We start from the raw sequence: 25,709 nt of genomic DNA, 5'->3' as shown, positions 1-25,709 counted from the left end.
TAAAGGAATTTGTTGATACGTATAAACAATTTTACAACATTGCGTACAAATAATGAACACGTTTAGATAATTACAATAATTTTGAAAGTGACATCAACCTTTGATCACTTTTGGCAGCGAAACGCACCACTGAGTAGTCACAGTAATACAAGCGAAGGTAAATTATCAGTAAAATAAAGATAATAATGACGTGATTATTTTCATTATGATGATGATGATGACTTAGATGTTGAACAAAATATGAATCACTTTGTGCAAATGTGTATCTACTTCATGCAAACCAAGATTGGTCATTGGTTGGGAGGGAGGGGTGTCAAAAATTATGACAAATATTGTCCACACTTATTGTATACATGTTTTAACCAAAGATATTAAAATTATATAAACTAGTCTAGTGTGAACATGCTCAGACTTTAGTAATTACCATCAACTCACTAAAACATGTACAGAAAAATAAATATGACAACTCAGCTGAGTGATAACATGGTAGATCCCGAGCTCGCTAGAATTTAAAAAAAAGTTAATAAGATAAAAATTAATACGGAATGTCCATTTAGAACTAAATTAATACTTATACTCAATAATTATTCCTTGTATCTTAAACATTATAATGATATAAATATCATAATGTTACTACTTACAATAATTTAATAAAAAACCAACACCAAAGTTTAGCCAATGCATGAATGTCAGCGGACAATGGATGATAAGTTTTAAAACCTAAAAGTACACATAATGTTTATAACTTTAAAATTTCAAATATATATCGAAATGTTCACAAATGCGAATTAATAAACATTAAATAAAAAATATATTGTTTATTTAAAGAATCGGAGCCAGACGCTAAGCCGAAGCAGCTAGTGCCAGTTACAGAGTCAGAACCAGACTAGGTGTCTGGCAAATACAGAGCATGAGCAGGTGCCAGAGATAGTACCAGTATATGTGCCATCACCAGAACATCAAGGTATCTATAATAATAGTAATATTTATGACTAGCAGAAGTTTTAAAAACTCTTTTGAAAAGACACCTTTTTAGTTTGTAATTCAATCTGTTTCTTTTTTAACCTGTTTTGCGTTATGTTTATGCATTTTGATAACATTTGTTTTGTTTAATGTTGTGTTTTACATTTTTAATCATTAGATATTGTTTTTTTAATGATAAAATAATATACAACACTACCAAAACCATGTTCCTTGGCTTTGCCTGCTAGTTATTACAACTGTCTTTTACGGTTTATGAGTGAAAATCTAGAAACAAACATTTGCCAAGAGAATGTTATAATTATTAAGCTTCGTCGTGGTTAAGGTGTCGAGTGCAAAAGTGTTGAAAGTAGCAATTGCTAAATGATATGATGATGATGATGATGATGACATCATATTCCATGATGTAACGACCAGTTTTATATTCATAAAATTTGCTAATAGACCTACAATCTGGATGTTTGTATGACCGTATGTATCATAATTATTCCAGATATTTTTATCAATGATATTGATCAACAAATTAATCACTTGATTTTATGTTTTTTGTTAATGTTTTAGTATTATGGCGCATATTTTGATTTAACGAATTTAATAAGGGTTTTTAAATTATTTGTTACGATTTGCGTTGATTTTACGATTTGCAGCTCTACCTTGTAAATGTTTGCATTGGATGTATGTTAACATGCAACACAATGACTCTGTTATTATGGCATCTAGTTCTCAATGAACAAAGTAGATAATGATAACGATGATGAGACACTTCAATTTATGGTCGTTATACCAATTATTAACACAAAGAATATCATGTTGAATAAAAAGATTATTATTAAATTACTGTGTTTTTCATAAATTTCTAAACATAATCTGAAAAAATATCTGATAAATTATCTAAATTGATTGATAATAACTTATCTAACTGTACTCACTAATTTACTATGCTTAATACAATTTATAAAAACGAATATTGGATTTTTTTTGTACAGAATCAACCGAGAAGGAATTTCAGACAATGTTGGTACAAGTATCAAGCTGGTATGATAAGCATCGTGGTAAACTGAAGGTTTTGTGCAAAGACATAATAACATCATACAGTGATCTGATCTGCAAAAGACGGAAAGCACGATGAAATTATTCAATTTATTGAAATCCTCTGGCCATCTTATCACTACCAACATTGACGTTATTCTTGATATGATTAATGTCACTGAAACCAATGGTTTTCTGGAAGCCAACGCACTGATAAAGGAGAACTGCGATGAAGTGGATCGTCCAGTAAAATCCTTCTCTCCGTATCGACAAAAGCTGATTAAATTGGGCAACGCACTTTCGAAAGAAAATATAACAAAGCTCCGTATCTAAACGATGTTTCTTATGAACAGTGTTATAACCAGTGGATTTTAATATTGATCTTGGGGGATATAGGTGTCCTTAGGAAGGACAAATTGCAGTCTTTTATCGGAGATTTAAAGGCGAATGCGATGACTGTTGTCGCTGAACAGTTAGAAGATTAGAACACCAAGTTAACGATGTGGATACTGTTGCAAAAGTAGTAAACCACCTACATCAATGGTGTAGATACGTTTTGAACGTAGTAGTGAAAGTATTGTGCCTTTTGACATTTAAAAAGTATTATGATATTCATATTGCTGACCTCATGTTCAGAGGATTTACGTCATTGTACGACATTGTACACAAATAAAACAATACAGTACATTGGCATGATTCATGTTAACAAATTATGTCAGTTTCTTCATACTAATTATTAGAAGTTTTCAATTTAACGCATAATTGATATTATTTTGTGTTTTACTATCAATTGTTAATGTTATTTTGTATACAAATAATTCATATTTGTGAGTTGAATACAGCAGTGTAATGCAAACGTCCAATACAACCATTAAATATCACCATTGAATATAAATGTTACGTGCAGTATAACTAATATCGACACTTAGAACAAATTTACCAGTGGACTAATGGAAAAGGATTCTTTCAGGTTTTGCAGTGTATAACAACTAAAGTCATATCCCGGTAAACTGATCACTCGGATTGTATTGTTATTATCAACGTTATCGATTTAGTGTATATTTATTCAACACAATTTAAATTTCATAAATTATAAACTGACAGAAAATACATTCCACGATCGTTTATGAAATATTTAGTAGGGTTAAAGTAAAATAATTTATTTTTAAAGAGCGTATTAAAAAGTAATAGGTCTACATTCTTTTAAAAACAAAACATTAAAACTCGAAAGAAGATCACTATTTAGACTGGTCAATAATTATTATTTACAAATGTTTGTTTTAGATTAGATGATAACTATCCGATATCACTTTGATGCCTTAATTAATAAATGCTGGTAGGGGTGATCACAGATTATATCTTTCTGTAAAACAACATTCTTTTTTAACTCTTATTTGTACAAATACACTAAAGCGACGTAGGAAGGAAATCTATCAAAAATGTGTATTGTGTAAAGGTTGTGCCAAACTAGCTACTTTAAGTTTCAGGATACGTTTTTTTTTAATGAAATGCCATCATTCTATTTATTGATTCTAAATACTCATTTTTAGGAAAATATATGTATGACAATAAAAATAAAGATATGAACGTTGTGTTTAATTTTTATTCTGTCCAAACAAGAGCATTAAATAATAATATTAATGTAGATGACTTAAAATGATGAATTACTGTTAGTTGGTTAGTACGTATCTAGTAGTGACAGCTGGAAACGGGTCCAATACTTGTCGGTGTTTACTGAAAGAAGTAAGAAGACTCCCATAGAATGAAAGCACTACACGCGAATCACCATGGCGTTATTCCCATAAAATATGACTGCGCGGCAAGTAAAACGTACCTACGTTTGATTCCGCGGCGGATTTCATTGACGTCATACCTTCTAGACATTCATTTCGATTTGGACACGTGTAGCTTAACGTGTACCTGCATGGAGGTAATTAAGTAATAATTATTGTTAACCTGACGTATTTACAAGCACATTTCTATTGGTTATGTTGCAATGCATTACTTTAAAGCTCCGAATAGCATGCAGTGTACATTGTGGTTCATCAATAGTCAGATAAGGGTGGCTAGAAAAGATATGGATTCGTACGCCAAGGTTACATTTCGGCACTTAATCTTTATTTCACAAACGGCTTACGTTTATAAAACAAAACAAATTGTAAAACAATAGGATTACGTTATGATACATTACCATATTGATGAAGATACCTTTTAGATAATAAACCATTCTCCTTTTCAATGCAAATAAAACACAAATTATGACGATGAATTATGTTGGATTGAAGGATTTGATTATGAAAAAAAGAAAATGTATTTAAAATAATACAAAACCAACCTTTTCTTTGTATGTTTATATGATTAAAAAAATTGAATTTATTATTTAACCACATAACATTACTATTATATCACGCTATAATTCGACAATTTACGAATACGTCATTTAAAATAAAAATACAAAACATTAAAGTTGGTTTTGTATTTTTATTTATTATTTTCTTTTAGTTTTTTAAGAGTCGACGTTGCTGATAAACGTAGTGCAAAGCCTAGTGTTAATGTAGAGCAAAAAAAAAACGTCCGTTGTTTAGAAAATTGTAATAATTGTAACACCGCCATATATGGAGGTGGTATAAGTTGTCCTTAATTGGCAAAACATCCATTGGCGGGGTGACCAAAATCATTACCTGCAAAAAATTATGATGAAGTTCAGGTTATGATTGATGTGATCGTCTGAATTTATTACGTTATACATGTATTTGAAAAAAAAAATCTACTATAACAATTACTATTCTTAGAAATATTATATTGTTATTTTTTTTTACCATAGTTGTCTTTGGAATTCCGTGTACCAGTTACACGTCTTTCTGGTTCAATATGAAGAAAATATCCTGTACTCAAAAACAACTTTATGCTATGAACGTTAGTTGACAATTCCCAGTATGCTCCTGTAGAATAAAATAGAAAAAAGCTAAATGTCCAAAACATATACTTTTAGCATAATGCACTCTAATTTATTTATTTATTCAATGAAAACATAATTAAATACATATCTGCGTTCTATAAGAAATCTTTAGAATATAGAATTTGTTAAATACACCAGTGGCCGTATTCACCCATCACATTGAAGTGAGATTTCCCTTAAATATATAAAGTATTTCATTTAACTCAACAAGTATTTACCTTAAATCATATTCACTTAGATAGGAGATTATTTTTATTTTTATTGTGGTTCCCTTAGCTTAAGTGGGAATGGTGTTTAATCATTCCTAATGGTTTGAGTTTTTTTTTAATATACACTATGTTGACACAATAATCTTAGACAAATGGAACAACATGTTATAGACAGTACAACTATAAATAATTTCAAGCAAGAACACTTAAACGTAATAACTTAAGAAATAAAAAAAAACTTGAAACTATTTTGTTTTGTTTATTACCTTCATGGAAAAGTCTGCTAACTGTATACAGCTTCACAGTGGATTTTTTTAATCAAATATTAAAAAGAAGATGCTACAGTCTTGTTTTGCTTATATTATATGCCAGTTCGGCGAAATTATTGAAAAAGTATAAGTAACTTGATATGTTGGGTATGTGGGAATGTAAGGTAATTTTTATTTTAGAAAATACAATATTGGTTATTAGAAAAACTATTTAAACAACAAATATTTTAAATGACTTGATTTCATTAACAACCTTGGTATCACATAATAATGTATGTTAAAAGAATGGCCAAAGAAAGTATAAAACAAAAATGATAGTATTTATTTTGTATTTCCATTTGAGATCCAACCACTGATACCCATAGCATAAATAAAATAATTATATGTACCTATTCAAGAATCTAAAGTGACATCTGCACAATGTTGAACAAATAATTCAATAGCTTTAAATAATGTGTTTTTCCAAATAGATTGCATTCAAATTAAAATGCAAATCAAAAATATTATACAACATTAGGCCTACATTTAACACGAATTATTTCTTTTATCTACGAATTGCTAAACATGTATTTTCCACAGTAGTTATTGCCTCGAAAACTGATCACAATATGCAACGAAATCGCGTATAATCACCTAATAAAGTGAGTAAACAATGTTAAAAACAGAAACAAAGTTGAACAGCTGCACGTTACTATAGAAATACAATATAAAAAGGAATATATGAGGGTAAGTAGGAGAGGATGTAAACAAATTGTGATTTTCTGAAAAAAATCACAGCAATAAAGTGTGGTCATCGGTGTCCATCTGTAATTCTGTATGTGATATCAAATGCAAGTCACACTTTCTCATAATTTCTATTTAAAAACACTCCTAACAACAAGCAAGGATTGATTAGCGATGTTGTTGTGTTTACAGTGTATTCCGAAATTCTTTACGTTTAATAAATAAAAATTTTTTTTTTTGTTAAACACACTTTTAAGAAGGTGCACAAGCATATGAACAACGTCTTTTAACGCAATGTTCCTCAAAAACCATAATTATTTTCTTTGCAAATGTATTAAGGCAAACTCTACAAGGGTGCAACAATCATCGCTACCTTTTATTGTTTACATAAGCCTATATTGTTGACCATAAACAAACACAAAAAAAGTAAAAAACATCATCGCGTTGTAAAAATTCAAGAATTGTCAGCGCGTACCTTTTTTTCACTAACTGCAAGGACGTAGGCCTACTTTGTCAACCATTTGATTGGTCAGTTTTAACGATCGTAACGTTGAAGTTAAACTCGGTTCAACTTCAATGATTGCAGATTTTTAACGATTTTTAACGTTTATTTTTACCCATTTTCCTGTAAAATCGTTTACATAATTTATAAAATCCCGAGAAAAGACGTTTTAAAAATTAAAATTTGAGATAAATGCAGATATTAAATATTCTTAATCTTATTTTTACTCCATTTAAAAAATACACATTTTTTTTAACTTGCAAAAAAAATCGTTAGAATAAGGACACAGTGTAAAATACGTGGTTTGTTTCTGATTTATCTTACCTAAAGAAGAGCATTATAACGAAAACACTGGCTGTGTGTTTCAAATTAAGTTATTTCAATAAAACAACTTACTTTCAATACACATAACTAGGTTGCCACGTATGGCCATAATACGCCAGATATATTAATACGTCAGTGAGATAGTCAGTGATTGTTTAGACATACATAGGACTTCATGGATAAGAAATCATGATGAGTGGCAAAGCTTGTGATATAATCATCATGTTGGTGATACTTATAATGATAGCATATCTTTTGTAAATGACATTATTCGGTACGAAAAGATAAACATGGCTGACAACTATCGCACAAAGAAATGTTCTTTAGAGCTGCTGTGAAGTGTTCTTATGTCATTAGGTTTTTCTCTAAAAGATGAGATGACAAAATCAAACAGTAAAATCCATACAAGTCGTCGTGTGTACCGCCAACTGGTTCTTCCAACATAAACATATATTGTCACTCAAAAAACATAAAAAATGAGGGTTCATAAAATCAGACTTTGAATAATCTATTTCGGAAAGTTAATTACGTTTACTTATGGCAATAGGGCTATTTTTTTCTGAGCATCCCTGTTGTGCTTACTTAGAATTGGAAAATTATTGCTATATAACTTATATTTGCTTATGACTTTTATGTGCAGTTTTACATGGGCGAATGTTCATTTACTAATTAAACTATTTAAGCCAAAACTTATGTTGTATGCGTCTATATTTATTATTCTATGAATTTTTTAATTGCCGCAGTATCCGAGTAGTAAAATATTTATTTCGAAAAACGTATAATGTTCAAATGGACTGTTTATTTGATACAACTAACTAAAAGTTAAACGAGTAATATAGGAGAAACAAAATTTTAAATAAAATTCACAAAGGTGAACACTGTATGTATAGTCAGACAATCATCATACAACATCGTCAGCATACACGTACTATTGACAATGACAGTCTTATACTTTTAAATAAATCAACAGGGTAATGATGGTGAATTATGGTCTGTATACATACACAATGGCAATGGTTTTTGTTTGTTTTAACGAAGCTAAGCAGAGAGTTACTATGAAAGAGTACAAAGACTAAATTAGTACAGTATCGTCAGCATACATTGAAAAGTCCAAGAATTATGTCTAAGTTGTTCTGTTCAAACTGCTTATTTTGACTACATCAGTAGGCAAGTATAACAATTTACATTTATTAAAAGCAAGGTATTAAAGTATTTATGTTGCAGCGGAATATCTTGTTTCTATCTAAATACGTTTACACCGATAGGCCAATGTTGACTTAAATATATAGGCCTAATGCAATGATTATGTTGCCGTGGGATATGTTGTTTCTATATCAATGTACGTTCGCACTTTATGTTGGCCTAAATAAAGTATAGTATATGTTTAGGCTGTTCAAGACTACGTTTCTTCCTGATCTGTGTCATATTCGTAGTATTTGTGCTTGAAGGAAAAAGGAGGTAAAATTATTTTTTACAGTTTATGTTGGCCTGCCCTTTAAATACATTTACATGTATGCGACTATCCGATTCTATTTATATAGGTTTAAGTTTAAGTTAATAAGTGATTTAATTAAAATGAAAAGAATTGTAAGAGACCTCAATGGTTTTTGTAATAGACTCGATGTATCTCGAGTGAAATAACATTTTTTTAAACAATTATAGCAGTTATAATGAGGTAACAACCGTACGATAACTTCATTATTAATAACGTATAAAGTTAAACAAATAATATAGGAGAAAAACAATTTTATAATTTTCTGAATTATACCTGTCCACATTTACTTTATTCAAATGAAATACACTGTCCTCTTCTTATGCTTATCATCTGTTTTCTGGTGTTTTTTTTTAATAATATAATAATATTTATTTCCTCCTTCCTTCACTAAATGACAGAAACAAATATATGTAAACGCCATACAGAAGAAGGGCAGACAACTGCACATAATTTACAATCCCAACTTATCATAGGTAACCTTAAGTTAGTTTCTTTTTGTGAGATATGAAAACAAGTAGTAGTATTTTGGAAAGTTAATTACGTTTGTAGTAAAAAAAAACACAATTTTCCAAGGGACAGTATCTTTAAATTTTAAATTATTCAACGGTGCCATGTTTTATAATGATCATGGCAAATATTTATTTTTTTTAACATAATGCCAAAAAAAAAAATATTGTGTTCGTTAATATAATATCTGTATTGATAAGCGAATCATTATTCTGATGTTATCAATAAAGACTACGTGACTAAAACAACATTTGAAAAAACAATCTATAGGTTTAAAAAAAATAAAATAAGACCTAGATCATACACTATCTCAACAAGTGATGTTCTTTTAGCAGCTGCTGTAAAGTGTTCTTATTTCATTCGGTTTCTCTCTAAAAGATGAGATGACACAAACAAACAGTAAAATCCATACACGTAACAAGTCGCCGTGTGTCAACCTAAACATATATTGTCCCCCAAAAACATGAACAATTACTGTTCATAAAATCAGACTTAATAAATAATCTATTTGGAAAGGTAGTTTATGCCAAAAAAGCTAATTTCTTTGTTAATATTGGCATTTTGGGTATGTGGAAATGTAAGGTTATTTTTAGTTTTAGAAAATACAATAGGCATATTGGTTATAAGAAAAAAAATATTTAAACAACAAATATTTAAAATTACTTGATTTCATTAATAACCGTGGTATCACATAATATCGTATGTTAAAAGAATGTCCAAAGAAAGTATAAAACAAAAATGATAGTATTTTATTTTGTATTTCCATTTGAGATCCAGCCACTGATACCTATAGCATAAATAAAATAATTATATGTACTTTCAATAACTAAAAGTTGGTGAAATCTGCACAATATTGAAAAAAAAATAATAGCTTTAAGTAATGTGATTTTCTAAATGGAATGCAACCAATCAAATAAATCAAATCAAAAATTATTATTTCTTTTATCAGGAAATTGCTAAAAATAGACTTTCTACAGTAGTTATTGCCTCCAAAACAGATCCCAATTTGCAACGAAGGCGCTTATTTTTTCTGTTTTTTTCGATTTTTGTGAAATTTGTCCATAATGTGCATTTCAGTAGTGAAGTATGCATGTGTTTTTTTTTTTTTTATCAAAGACGTTTATTTACTTTTGGAAGTGAGGATTTCTTCTGTGTAACATTATTTATCTTTTTCACTTTGGGTTATTTGACTGTAGTGTTATTTTGACCAATCCTTTTGTCTATCTATATTAAAAATGATTATTTTTTAATCAGTTCTTTGCAAACGTAATTGCTAGCTCTGTCACTAGATCACTAGACGATATTCTCAATATAATGTTAATATCGAGGGAAAATCATGTCACATGATCGATGATTTTAAAATGAATTTACTTAGGCACGCATCGACCGATTTTGTAAATGATTTTCTAGAAGTAATGATGTCGCATTGCTTTTACCCATCGATTTCAAAACCTACTAGAATACAACACAACACACCTTCATTAATTGATAACATTTTCTCAAATGCACTTTCTGATAAAATCTTATCTGGTATTCTAATCTCAGACATATCTGATCAATTGCCAGTATACCAAATTACCCACTAAGTGCCTGACAAAGATATCAACACAAAGACCGGTAATATAGAACCTCATAAATATGCAATAAACGAACGAAATATAATTAAACTACTTGATGACTTATTACCTGTTGATTGCGTTGATGTCTATGCAAGGACTAAAATCCTGATGATGCTTACAATGCATTTATCAACACTTTCAAAGAATTATTTAATAAAAATTAAAAAAAAAACGCAAAACCACCAGAAAATTATAAAATGTATAAAAAGTTCAAACAACCATGGATGAGCTCAGGACTAATAAAGTATAGCAAAATAAAACATGTGTTGTACAAAAAATGTATAAAACATCCCTCGTCTAAAAATAAGGATACGTATAAATAGTTTTATATAAAAAGTCATTTATGCACACATGTAAAAATGCAAAGAAATCATATTATGAAAATGTTTTTAACAATACTAAAGGAAATTTAAAAAAAACATGGAATATTATAAATGATATAGTAAATCCAGGTGGAAACAAAAATAATGTTCCATCCACTTTTACATCTGGGGACAAAATCATAGAGGGTTAACGATTATTTTATTTATGTTGGTCTCAAGGTACGAGACAGTATGGAGCCATCAACGGCAAAATAGTCTGATGGTCTGCTAAACAGGCAAAGTAACTTAATGTTTTTCTACCATGTAAATATAATGAGGAGGAAGTGTTAAAAGTGATTCAATCACTTGATGCAAACAAACACCTGATTTTGATGATATTTCACAAAAGGTACGTAGTCAAGGCAGTTGGTGATGCTGTTGTAAAGCCCTTGACTTACATATTTAACTTATCTCTTCATTCCGGCATAATACCGGAACAGATACAAATTGCAAAAGTAATCCCTATATACAAAAAAGGGGACCGTCATTTATCATCGAATTATCGCCCGATATCACTACTACCAATTTTCTCTACAATCTTTGAAAAGATAGTCCATTCCAGATTGTATAATTACTTTAAAACATACAATGTACTTAATGATTGGCAATACGGCTTCCGAAACAATCATTCAACCTCCCACGCTATAATTGATTTGGTCCACAAGATACTAAAAAATAAAAAGTTCGTAATTGCCACATTTATGAATTAGTCAAAGGCATTTGACATCATTGACCACAGTATTTTACTGAACAAGCTATTCCACTATGGTATAGGAGGTGTTACACTAAACTGGTTCAGGAGCTATTTAAAATCACGAAAACAATATGTTTCTATAAATGGTACCTCGTCTAATATTAAGGAGACTAGTATTGGTGTTCCACAATGGTTCGTGGTGGGCCCCTTATTGTTTCTTGTATATGTGAACGATATATGTAACTCAAGCACACACATTGAATTGATTAGCTTTACCGATGATACAACAGGGTTGAACGCATTTGAAAACACGATGAATGTGAAACTAGGTAGAATTAATATGTGGTTCAAAGCTAATAGACTTCTATTAAACACCAGCAAAACAAATTACGTAATCTTTAAAACTGCTCAAAGGCGTATTATTACAACCAACAATGAATAACACTACATTTGAAAAAAAAAACGTAACATGTCTTGGGGTTGTAATAAATGAGAACCTTTGCTGGAAAAATCATATAAGGCTTAAAAGCAAAAGGACCGCTAGGTCTATTGGAATAGTCATAAAAACTAGACATTTTATCAAACTATTATTTTAACAAATCTGTATAATACACTAGTTCTACCGCACCTCCAGTATAAACACATTAGTTGGGGCAGTACATATGATCGTACACTAAAATCCCTTCTTAAGCTCCAGAAAGCACTAACAGCAGATGCGGTAGCAGCTTTTTGCTGTAAACGCTACGGTATACCTTTTATTTTCTGAACTCGGCTCACTCGGTGTAGGAGTCGATTTTACATCGTCCACCTCATTTTCTATGTCCAGTATTGAATTGAACAATGCTTCTAACACCATGGCTAGTCTTGTCACCTGACCTTGAGATTTTGCTAAAACCCCTTTGTGGTCTCCACAAAATTCTAACTGCAAAACAGAAAAATGAAATGTAATTTATTTACAAACTGAGAAAGGTGGATAAAGATTACCTTGTTCAATAAATATTATATTGGTCACTAGTGAATGTTCAGGAATTACATTGGGCATACATTGAATAAAAAAAAAGTATAATTGCCTAATTGGTAACTAGGTGTAACAAGCCGACGCTCCATCAATAACAGCTAATGTACAGTACCGGTAAAGCCTTGCATCAAACTACTTGTATAATTTACCGTTTATGAACAGACTACCCTTGCGAAAGACCGGTTTATTTCCTTCATTCCATGCCTTATGCATAACATCACGGAGAGCTCTCTTCTTGGCTATATCAACAGTTGGTAAATCTTCAAGAACAAACACCTTCCCACCTTCTTTTGTTGTTGATTTTGCCTTTTTTAAAACAATATGGCGTTCAGGTCGATAAACAAACTTCGAAAAACAAATCTTCCAAAACGAAGGTTAAAACTTCAGGAATAGCGTTCTAAGTTAATAATCTCCGTTTCAAGTCTCTCGATAGTCGGTTTCATGTTAGTAGATATTTCAGTAGTCAAATGTAATACTTTGGTGGTAAGATTCATGTTTTTCTCTTCCAGTTCACTGATCAGTTTTGATGTATATATAACTTTATTTTTTTTATAACTTGTAACTTTATTTCCAAAAAATGTAACAAAACCACCCACTGTGGCTTTACAAAATCTGATAAGTTCTTACATGCATGCCTCTTACAACAACAAAAAATATAAAATAACGTACAAATTAATGATTAAAAATAACAAAAGCCACTTATTTCTGTTTCTGGCAATCTCACGCAAATTAATTAAGTCGTTTAAATTACTTAATATAAAATTTCTGATAAATAAATCATTTCTAAGTGTACTTAACAGATTGGTTTGATGTTTTCCAATTCGCCCTTTTATTGAATTATAGTGTACAATACCAAATGCACTAATGCTGAAAAAGCAGGAATATCTTCACTCATTCTAAGTATATGGCCAAGCATAGACCACCTAAGTTTATTTACAATCTCAGATAAAAGTTTAGTATTTGTTACCAAATATAACTTATTATTACTAATCTTTTTCTGACATTTCAAATTATTAATAGTTCCTAAGTGGGACCTATGACAGGTATCATTTTTTTTTCATAACAACTTTGGGAGCAGACAAGCTATTGCAATTATACAATAAAATAGATACAACTAATGATGTATATGTAACCGATTTCTCCATCTCTATTTGGTGAACTTCCATCGCTTCCACTCGTTCAATCAATTTATCCTGCTTACAAAGCAAGGTATCCAGCCGTCCACTCAGTTTGTCAGTTAGCGTAACGATATCCTGTCCTAGAAAGTCAAGCCCTGTGCTGAGATCCAATTGTTGCTGCTATTTCAGCCTCAGTGGTCGGCCCAGGATTGTTTTTATTTTTACGAATATTTGGGCGAATTGATGGTGTCGACATTATAAATAATATGTTTAAGTGATATAGTTTCAATAGAGTACTAATAAATCAGTAGTATGGAGATAACTGAAAGAGTGAAAAGGTAGGTAATTTCGGAGCTACGGTTTTCTACTGCTTACCTTGCCATCACGCCCTCTAGTTCTAGAACCAGACACTAACAGAACATATTCCAGATCCAGACACTAACAGGATAACAGAACACTTCTGATTTCACTGTCTAAAAATGGATTTATAATTAATTTAACAGCTGTGATATAAAAGATGTTTAATTTTAGGATAAAAAACAATTCTTTATTATTGACCAAATTTGCCTACCCAAGATTTCCATCAATAACAACACTAGAGTTTTGAAATTATTAAATAATTTAAATATCTTTATTTTTAATGTTTTCTGTGCATGTCTGAGATCTGAAATCTTAAGTAATCTTCAATTTGTTTAATATTTTTAAAGGTAGTTTGTTGTTGTTGCACTGTGACACACTTTCATGGATTTACTTTCTGTAATTTACCAAACTGTTATCTTTAGGCCAAATTGATATTGATATACATTTTCACTTAAATATGTCATATTCTTAATAGAGTTACTATTGATGTTGTTGTGGGCGAAATAGACCTGAATTGCTCAACAGATCGGCGCAAACCCTTACTCCTTCAAAGCTCATGAAAATAGATGTTTTATGAAATTATTATATTTTAATAATTTTAATAAAAGTGTCTACTGAAAATCTATGTTTGTTTCTGGCAATTACATTGTAAGTAAATAAAATCATGTTAAAAGGCCTAAATTGTATTTTATTTTTTTTGGATTAAAGTTTGCAGTGTATTTTAGGTACTTCATGTACTTCCCACCCCCCCTCCCCCCCCCCCACCACAAAAACAACATGAGTAGGTTTTGAAGGAGGATAACACAGTTATTGATCTGTACGTGTTCATTGTTTCAGTTTTGGATTTGACTTGCTATTTTGTCTATTGATATTTTTACAGTTTTGTGGGCAACTGTTTCTTGAAATTTTAAATGGCTTTTTTTTTGTTATTATAGAATTTCTCTTAATATTTTAAAATGTTTGAAGTATATCCCTATTTTTATGAATTTGAAATTCAGAGATAATTGGATTGGGGTTGACATTTTTTTCGCATTGGGGGTTTGCGCTTGAGGTTAGCAGGTGAAAAAAATTACCAAATTCAATATGACGTACACAATTTGTAATCTGTTCAATATAAGCTAAAATGTAATGAAGTAAGTATAGAAAAATGATGTGAAATTACCTGTGTAATTAAACAATGTTTTCGCCATTAAATTGTGCCAACTGTTCTGCGATGAACGTGAACATGCATCGCCTCCATTCAGTGAAAACAGGATCTTCTGATCAGACTGCGATCCATTGTTACCATGCTCCAGTTGCTCGTACAATGATGCTAATTCGTTATATAATAAGGAGTGCTTCTCCTCTGTTATCCTTCATCTTGAAAAAAATAGCACATACACACTTTAATGAATTTCAATGTTTCATTTCAGGAGAAAATATTTCTGGGGTTTTTTGCTCCTGGTTATTGCAAAAAAGTTGCACCCAATTTTTAGAATCAAATATAGTAATTGTTTTGCTGTAAGACACTGAATCTGTTTATGGCAATTTTTTCAGCCATAAACAGCATTTTTGGTTAAAAGAAGCTTACAGGCTATTGCTATACATTTCTTTTTTCGTTTCAAAACGGTTAGAAATGTGGATAATAATTTCTTATTTTTTTAAACTAGCACATTCAAAAGTGGTAAATTATAAGGGTTGGTCATGACAAAACGTTAATACCGTGGGTGCGACAGTCTAGTGAGTTGAAAAGTTTATACTTCCAATAGTCATTTCACAAATTGAAATATATTGTCACGCCTAGATTGAAGGTAATTATATGGCTACTGAAGAATGCAATTAAACGTATACAGATGTATAATATTAGCAACTAAATGTCATTATTTCTTTGTCCACCGTCCCAACGGTCACTTCTTCGTGGACTTGGTCACTACCAATTATAATCCGATCATACATAAACATTCATGTGTGTACTCGGCTTGGTTTACTACAAATGGTGGCGAGACAGTTACGTATTGGTACCAACTTCAGCCCAACGGGCAGCAAATGGTCAATCTGTATTAGTGCTGAAGTGCGACACCTTCTATACAAGGTTGATGTGAGGTGTATATATATTCTTCAGCAATTCTTCTTATTTAGTCCATGCGACTCAAATAGTCTGCACCAACGTTATTAATACCTTCTATGACCCTTATTGAGTATTTGAATGGTTGTAAACTAATGGCCCAGCGCAGAATTCGACCATTTGCTACCCAATTCTTCTTTAAGCTGGTGATCCGTCTCACTCACAAATTCACGCCCATAAAGATAAAGTTCAAATATTTGACCTCCCGAAACAATTGCTGGCACTCCCGTTCAATTACCGAATATCGTTTCTGGGTATCATTCAATTTCTTACTAGCATAAGACACGGGGAACAATTCTCCTGCCGTTTCTTGCAGTAGTGCGGCACCTATCCCAGTATAATAATAAATAATAACAGGATTTTTATAGCGCACATACCACTCAAGAGTGCTCAAGGCGCATTTAAAAAATAAAAAACAAATCATACAAATTCCTGACAAATAAAATGCAATTTCTTTGGAGAATCCCCATCCGTTCTCGTTCTGTCGCGGTCCCGGACCCCTATCTAGGTGACCAAACAAAGGAGCAGGATACACATTTGCCATGTCAAAGACGACCGGGTACTCAGAGACAACAACCAAGACAATGCTGGCCAGGAAAAAGTTTACTATACAATTCTATGTCTAGAACTTTAAGAAACCTCATGATTTCCATATGCCTTATTGAATAAATGTGTTTTCAATAATTTTGTTAAAGTATCAACGGTTTTGCAAAATCTTATAGAGCTCGGTAGAGCATTCCATAGACAAGGAGCAGTAACGATGAAAGCTCTGTCTCTCCATGAGTGGCGAGACTTAGGCTGATGTAGAAGCAGCGTATCACTACAGTAGAACGTAGATAACAGCCTAAACATGTCAGAAATATATTCAGGAGCCATGCCATTTATAGACTTAAAAACAAAGAGTAATATTTTAAAAACAGTATTTTAAGCACAATATCACAAGCATCGGTCCTTATTACAATTTTTTTTAAATTGAAAAATGGGTGCTGTACATAAAATTGATTTAAATGAAGTTTTGAATGACTTCTCTAATTCTTCTTTCTACCTAATTACATTTGGCTGACCCTTCTTCATTACATCAGATAATGGGGCGGCTATTGAAGCGAACCCATCTACAAACTTTCTATAGTAGCCTACAAGCCAGAGAAACGATCTCATTTCATCTTTAGTTGTAGGTGTTTTAGCTTCTTTTATTGCCTTTACTTTATCATGTTTTGGTTTAAGTTTTCCCTTACCCACAATGTGTCCGAGAAATTCAATCTCGTTATAGCCTATATAACACTTGGTTGGTCTAGCGGTTAGGTTTGCTTTGCGTAGCCTCTCAAGTACAGAATACAAACACTTTATGTGTTCTTCTCATGTTTCGGTATGAATTAGTATGTCGTCTATATAATTGTTGGGTAATCTCATGTAATAGTCTACGCATTACGCGAGAAAAGGTGGCAGCTGCGTTAACCAAACCGAAAGGCATCGTTTCAAATTCGAGAAGTCCCATATGTGTGGTAAATGCAGTTAATCCGGAGACATAGGTATTTGCCGATAACCTTTGCTTAGGTCTATTTTACTAAAGAATATATCCTTAGCTAGCACTGTGAATTACCTCTTCCGGATCCGGTTTAGCATCACATATGGTAAGCGCGTTAATTTTACGCTTATCGCAACACATACGTTTTGTGCCATCGGGTTTGTTAACCAACACTATCGGACTAGCTGTGGATATTATACCGAACGCCAACATTTGCCGAATATCGTTTTTAACCTCTTTACGCATCGCGTGTGGAATAACATAAGCTTTGCTTCTAATTGGTGTATTGTCATTTACATTAATTTTATGATTGCCTAAATTGGTACAACCCGGTACATCTGTCATCACGTCACTAAATTCGTTTAGTGTCCTCATTAAGTCACTATGTCTGGACTCCATGATATTTGTGCACACATTCACATCTTTGGTACTCTCTTTACTTCTAAATTGTGGTAACACTACTCTACATTTTCCTTTTTCCAATCCTTCCCTTAGGCACCGTACGCTGACAAATGTCACACGATTGGCAATAATGCCGAATATCACCCTGCATTCCCGGCCAAAAGAAACATGTTAACAGTTTTTTTGCTTCCCATGTGTCCTCCAACGATAGACTCATGAGCAATTCGAAGAACGTTATTTCTAAACTCTCCCAGGACAATTATTTGTCTAATCGAATTTCCCATTTCTATACTTTGGGCGAAGTGAATTCTCTCATTAAGAATCCGTTTCCATCTACAAGGTATTCAGATTCCCCGGAACCTCTATCCTTGTGTTTACCCGTTCCCGTCAGTTCGCTTTGTTTTTTTCAATGTGGGGCATGATTTTTGTTTAGCTATTAAATCTTCAGGGGTTAATTCATATATTGGACTTGTCACCCGCAATACACTTAGACATATCCCTTTTTCTTCGCTCCCTTCGATTGGCTTCTGGTCATTACTGCTGCCATAGATTGGGATGTTCTTACCCATTCCTTATCGGGGTTAGTGGAGTCTCTTGCTCCCTTTACATTTCCGATAATTAACTCACATACCGTACTTTCCATTATCACCCGCCTGCACCTCGCCAACCAGAAACGGTATATCTATGTCAATGCGCGCAATTGGGAAGGTTCTAATTGTACCATCTATTTGTGTGACCGTTTTATTTTCATTACAATAATGGCTTTTCTGAACATATTTACTTTTAACAACGACATTGGTGCAACCTGAATCACGCAACACATAAACTCTATGCTCACCCACATAACCAATTTTTATAAGTAAATTACTTTCTTCCTTGGGACCTGCGGGTAACGCATCTATAATTGGTACGATGTTAGTAATTTCACTTCAAAATGTTTTCTCTAATTTTACAATAATCGGCGTGTTCAAATATCCCTTTCTCTTTGCATTCCCGGACGAGCCCCCATAATTGTCACGCCTAGATTGTATGTACATATATGGCTACAGAAGAACGCAATTAAAAGTGTACAGATGTATACTATTATCACTGTCCGCCGGGCACTTCTTCGTGGACTTGGTCCCTACCAATTACAATCAATAATACATAAACATTCATGTGTATACTCGGCTTGGTTTACTACAAATGGTGGTCAGACAGTTACGTATTGGTACCAACTTCAGCCCAACGGGCAGCACTACAAGCAAACGTTAACGTTTAATTGTTACAGTTATCTACGTTAGCACAGAATTACATTGTAGCCTATACATTAACGTTATTACAAGTATATAGTATTACAAGTATATAGTATTACAAGTATATAGTATTACAATAAATGAGTATCTTACTTACAATGGTCAATCTGTATTATTGCTAAGTTGTGACACCTCCCTTCTCTATAAGGTTAATGTGAGGTGTACTTAATACATTCCTCAGCAATTCTTATATACGGTAATACACCTGAATTGTTCTATCCAAATTACTCTTGCGTTTAAATTTTAATACCCGTCACCTTTTACTGTGACATATATTATTAATATGTAATTAGTAAATCAATAGTAAAACCCGATGTAGAGAAGTAGTAAACAACCCACATTCATGGTGCGGATTATTTTTACATCAATGACGTACATTTAGTATACTCAAATAAATTGGTAAAATAATACACTACAATGACGCAGAAGAAAATACATCAAAATAAGTATGTATTGTATAACGGAAGTTGTACCATTTCCCGATGCATAAGCCAGCTTGCTACAGTATCGTATGTTATTTGTTATTTTTGTACTAAATCGGATATATAGGAAATCGAATCGAAAGTACGCATATAGGCCTACAAACTGTTTGTACAGTAAAACAAAGTAGGACTTTATTTCAATAACGACCTTGGTATCAACCCCAATGTATGTGTTTCCAAAATCCTTAACCATAATATCTTATAAGTATTGGACTTCCGCATTGGCACGGAAAACGACTATAATGAGACGGCAATTTATACAATCGATTAAACTGCGTATGCGTATTAAGCCCATTGTATTATGTCCCGTTTATTATCGGTACTGTATTTGGTAGATTTAACGCTCAGTCTGATAACCAGTCATTTTAATAACTTGTAATAAATGCCATTTTATTTTTCATTTTCAATTTTTAATTAATTCGATTTTATCTCAATTTTATTCGAATCGATTATTTTATTTAAGCCAATATGTTACTATAAATGAACGGCCTCTAAATAATTTGTTGTTACCGAACCATTTCTTAAAACACGTAGCATTAATTTAAATGTATTGATATATCTTTAAAATGTCTATTCATGCTCTCTCTTATATATCGTATATTGTTTTATGTCAGAGTTTCAGATCCTGTTCACAAGTGTGTCACATGCACGTGAACTACGCAGTGGCATTATAATGTTGTTTTACACATACAGTGTAATACATACTAAACAAATGAAAGTGTATATACTCAAGACATTTAGTTTGAGTATGCGTTGCACAACAATTGCATTTACATAATTATAATATGTCATCGTTTTTTTATTTTTAAATATGATTACCACTATGATGGATAATACACCCAGGATGATTTGTTTTTATTATCAATATGGCTGATGGTTGTAATAATTTAGCATTATCTCTGTCTTTAAAAGATATGGTAAAATAGATTAGCATAAGGGTAATGAAGCCAGTTTAAATACTATTCTCTTCATTCAGTAATAACACATTTGATAACTTGTAGAGTTGTGCATAATTAATGGGAGACGCTAACGCTCAAGCTAACCTAAGACTTACTGTAGCCTAGCCTAACGCATAAACGCCCACCAAGCCCGCGTCTAACAGGGTATGCTAACTAATTTCTCGATATATCCGTCACGCTCTGTTAATTACATTCTACCCATGGAGGAAATATATAGATATATTATTTCCTCCGTGGTCTACCGTCCTGTGTAAAGTCCCTATTATTTATATAATATGCCTTCATTAGCAATCCTGGCCTTTTTGTTATATAGTGTATAGTCCAGTGCAGACAGAAATAGAAGCACCTCCGTAAACACCCAGTTCTAATGGAAGTATTGTAGGTTATATTATTTAAATGAAGGGAGCACAACCTTATGGTGAGTAATTAAGATTGTTATTTATAATTCTGAATGTTATAATAGCTTCAGTGGGGTGTCACAAAACCTAAGATCACGAAAGCTAAAACCCCCTAAGATCACGAAACCTAATACTCTGATCCAGAAGATTTATTCATGTGAAAAGCCACAAAAGGTCTGATGGGATGATTATGTAGATATATGGCCAAGATTCAATAATCAATATTTCTGCCGGGTCTTATCCTGTAAATTTACCCTGGGGACACCAAATAAGAGGGGTAAAAAATGGATTTGTTCATGTGAAAAGCCACACGGATAAAAGTTGTTGGACATATTGTTCCCATATACAATGTTAAAACAGCAATGACAGCAACTTTATCTTGTAAGTGGCCTGAGACAGTAGCCTCAAGTGACCACTAAAAAATGGTGTTATTCATGTCAAGAGCAACACGGCTAATTCCTTTTGCATTGCAACTGTTACACATTGGGGTGCACAAAAATATCCTTGACAGCAACTTTATCCTGTAAGTTGCCACAAACAGTAGCCCCAGACAGTAGCCCAGAAATGTCCGTTGGGCCATACGTGATATGTCTGTGCACCCCAATGTGTAACAGTTGCAATGCAAAAGGAATTAGCCGTGTGGCTCTTGAAATAAATAACACCTTTTTAAATTGTCACTTGAGGCTACTGTCCCGGGCAACTTACAGGATAAAGTTGCTGTCATTGCTGTTTTAACATTGTATACACATATGGGAACAATGTCCAAAAACTTTTATCCGTGTGACTTTTCCCATGATTAAATCCATTTTTTTACCCTCTTATTTGGAAAATTTACAGGATAGGACCCGGCAGCAATATTGATTATTGAATATTGGCCATATATCTACATAATCAGCACATCAGACGTTTTGTGGCTTTTCAAATGAATAAATCTTCTGGGCTATAAGATTACCAATAATTCTCTTTCGCACCTGTCTTGTATTTTAACTCTAAATGTGTTAACCAACTTTATCCTGAATACCACACCTTATAATTAGGTGAAGAAGAATCAATAAAATAACAATAAATGCTTTAAATAAATTGATGATTTTACAAACGTTTTTCTCATGCGAATATTTTGTATCTCTGGAACGCCAAAAGGTCAACAATAATAGAGGGCTATGTGTAACGTGGATTGTGGAATCCATCTATTTAACTCATTTTTTTGTGAAAATCATGTTCAAATATACTGTCACTGTCAATACAAATAAAATGTTACTGTTGATTTTTTACACGGATTCGTTAACTTTAAGAATAAAATCGACAAATTCATCATATCCCCTTAGGTCGCCCTTGACTATGCCTAGGGTAAGTAGTGAAGCTGATTTTAAGATCGATTAATATTCTTTGAAAATAGAAAAGTATGAGCAGTAACATATTACAGCATTTTCATTGACAAATTGACAAAATATATTGAACAAATTAAACGTGCATTTCACCAATATATGCATTAAATGTAAACGCATTCCATCGAGTTTATAGCCTTCTATTATTGTTGCTCTGTTGGCGCTCCATAGAAACGAAAATATTAAAAGTTGAGTATGCGAAAGTGTGCAAGAAACACGTCTGTAAAATCACCAATTTTTATTTATAAATAATACCAAGTATTTATTTGTGATTTGTATGTGAATCTCTTTCATAAAAGTACTTATGATGCCTAATTCTAAGGTGTGGTATTCAGAATAAAGTTAGTTTAATTATTTTGGACTCAAAATACAATGCAGGTGCGAAACTGAAACCCCTCCTGAAACCAACACAATGGAGTAAATATAATTATATCAACAAACAAACCGTCCAATTTGTTTGTTGTGAAACAAAGGTATATATTTACTCAACGGGCGAAAATATTGTGAGTTTATTTCTGTTTTTGATAAGTAATTAATTAAATGTATGGTAAAAAAGCATTAATAAATGAAACCTACTATGTTTAAAATTGTGTATATATAAACAATTATTGTTTTTAAGCTGTCGTCTTGGGTCTTAGGTTTCGTGATCTTAGGTCTTAGGGGGTCTTAGCTTTCGTGATCGTAGGTTTCGTGACACCCAGCTTTAGTGTTATTTTACTTGTTGTTTATTAAAAATTATGGTAAAGGCATAATTGGTATGATTACTACTAGTAACTTTTTACCAGCTTAAGTTTAAATGTGTGCTCGGTAATACAACTTCTAATCTGTTATTTGTAATATTTTCTTATAAAAAGTAGAAATTGTAATTAGAAAATGAATGTGAATGCCTAATTTAAGAACAAGGCTGTCTTTTATATCAAATTACACACAATGGTAAAGGATAGGCCATATTGTGTGACCAACTTTACATGACTTACATTAAATAACTATACAATAAAACATAAATGAACAGCTATTCAGTTCTTACAATTCCGACCAATATTAACATTTATGATGGCCTTCTTTTCATGAAATTATCTCATTTTTACAGAAAAATTGGTTATGGACCAATTTTCAAATAACAACAATTAGTAGCTAGGGAGTTTGTTTTCTATTCAATTTGACCAAGCTCATAAAATACATCGTGAGAGAAAACCAGGGAGACTTCCATGGAATAAACATTGTACAACAGAACCTAATATTATTCAAATAATTGTTCAGTATAAAAAAATATGGAAATGACAGGAAATATTTATAAAAATGCTAGTGAGAAGAAATCGACATAATTGTTCAGCAGGTAGAGGTATCATATACCAAACAGGAAATGCCAAGAAGCTCATGAATATTAATGACTTCCATAGAAATTTCCTAACCACTGAAAAGGAGTTTTAATCATGAAACAAAACAAATTATTTATTTTTAAATCAGGTTATATTTGTACATTTTACTTTGAGCATTATTTTCCCATCATCAACTTTAGTTTACAAGGTGATATGTAATTATTGGCTCCCACCTTTAAGAAAAGATGTATATATTTAGTTTGACTGGTAAGCCTATTCACTCGCTCATGCATGTATTTGAATGTACTCATACTTTTTATTTTTGTTTAGTTTCAGTAAATCGGAAACCGGAACAGACCGGACATCAAATAAACATTGTGAACAAATGAATCACATTTGCGTAATCTAGAGATGTATTGGTAGGACATGCTAATTTTTTATAATTCGTCAAAATAACAATTTCAACTCTAGTCTTTTACATGTGTGTTTAACAGATGCAATAATAGAGATTTACCTAGTCTATTTTATTCAACTAAAGATGAATTCCTTTCCGTTTTTTTGGTTAGTCTTGCGACACCTCTTCTTGGTTTGTCTTTCGTGAGATACTCACCTTTATTTCGTTTTCAGTACATATACAGATAATTTTGTTTTAACATTGTAAACATACTGTATTACGTTTGTATGCAACCGAAATTTCTGTTTTTATTTTATTTCTTATATGCTTTTTTTAAATGTATATTAGGTTTCATTCTTAAAAATCGTCAATAGTTATACATTATACATAAATAATATTATATATTTAATGTAAAACATACAACTCAGAAGTTGTTTGCGTATTATATTATTATACTGTAACTTTAACATTTTAAACCAATATCAATCTTTTTAAAAACGATTTAAATACTCTCACATTCTGTAGTAATATTTAAATTGATATTTCCATTTTTGTTTAGCTTTCTGTCTTTCATATTGAATATCACATCTTATTCTTAATAGAATACTTTTTTTAAGGACAATCATAAATCAAAATATCCACTATTTGTAGCATCTGCCACTACCTTACTCATACGCAGTTTTAATATTCATATTTCAGAATTTTAAAGATTCAACAACTAACGCGATGCGCATGCGCTATGTTACATTTAGACGATGTGTGGAAACACACGTGTGTGTTTGGGTACATTATCGCGAAGCGAAGTGATGATGATGATGGGATGATGGAAGTTTCTGAAGGCTAGAAATGATTTTGTATGCCTAGAAGTCTGGTAAAAAGTTGATGGGATATTTTCCAAGAACATGAAAACTCGTGATAAGGCTAGCTTATATTTATTATATATGCGGAGATAATTTTATTTAATTCCCACCCAGACCCTGTCCTGTGTGGTTTAGCTCTGTGTGCCGGTGGTGGTATGTATCTTATTGGCGTTTAATTTGGCAGGTCATACGTTCGAGTAGGCCTACAAAAGAGGCCTAGGCTAGATCTAGACAATTATTATATATGGCAACATATATTTCAACAGTTGTTATTTCAGTCTCGATCTTACATTCAGCATTTATTAGTAGTACTGTACGTACTCGATCTTTTCATTTTGAAACAAAATAATCATTGGTTGATTCAAAATCCATATTTACATCGCCGTGGCTAAATATACGGTACCGTATCCTAACTTC

The 25,709-nt window shown here is 32.0% G+C and overlaps 1 protein-coding gene and 1 long non-coding RNA gene across 2 annotated transcripts in view; one reads left to right on the top strand and one right to left on the bottom strand.

Annotated features, from left to right (window-relative positions):
* Positions 1–25,709, top strand: part of LOC144856255 (uncharacterized) — a 112,701-nt gene that overhangs the window by 53,146 nt on the left and 33,846 nt on the right. The gene's annotated exons all lie outside the window — the stretch shown is intronic.
* LOC144856501 (uncharacterized) lies at positions 4,438–12,823 on the bottom strand. The gene is made up of 3 exons (XR_013614932.1): positions 12,426–12,823; positions 4,830–4,952; positions 4,438–4,691 (listed from the first exon to the last, which is right to left on the bottom strand). It is a non-coding gene; the product is annotated as an uncharacterized LOC144856501 (long non-coding RNA).

The sequence above is a fragment of the Antedon bifida genome, chromosome 11 (genome assembly GCF_963402885.1).
Source record: "Antedon bifida chromosome 11, ecAntBifi1.1, whole genome shotgun sequence".
Classification (NCBI taxonomy): Eukaryota; Metazoa; Echinodermata; class Crinoidea; order Comatulida; family Antedonidae; genus Antedon; species Antedon bifida.
This window is presented reverse-complemented; position numbering and strand designations above follow the sequence as displayed.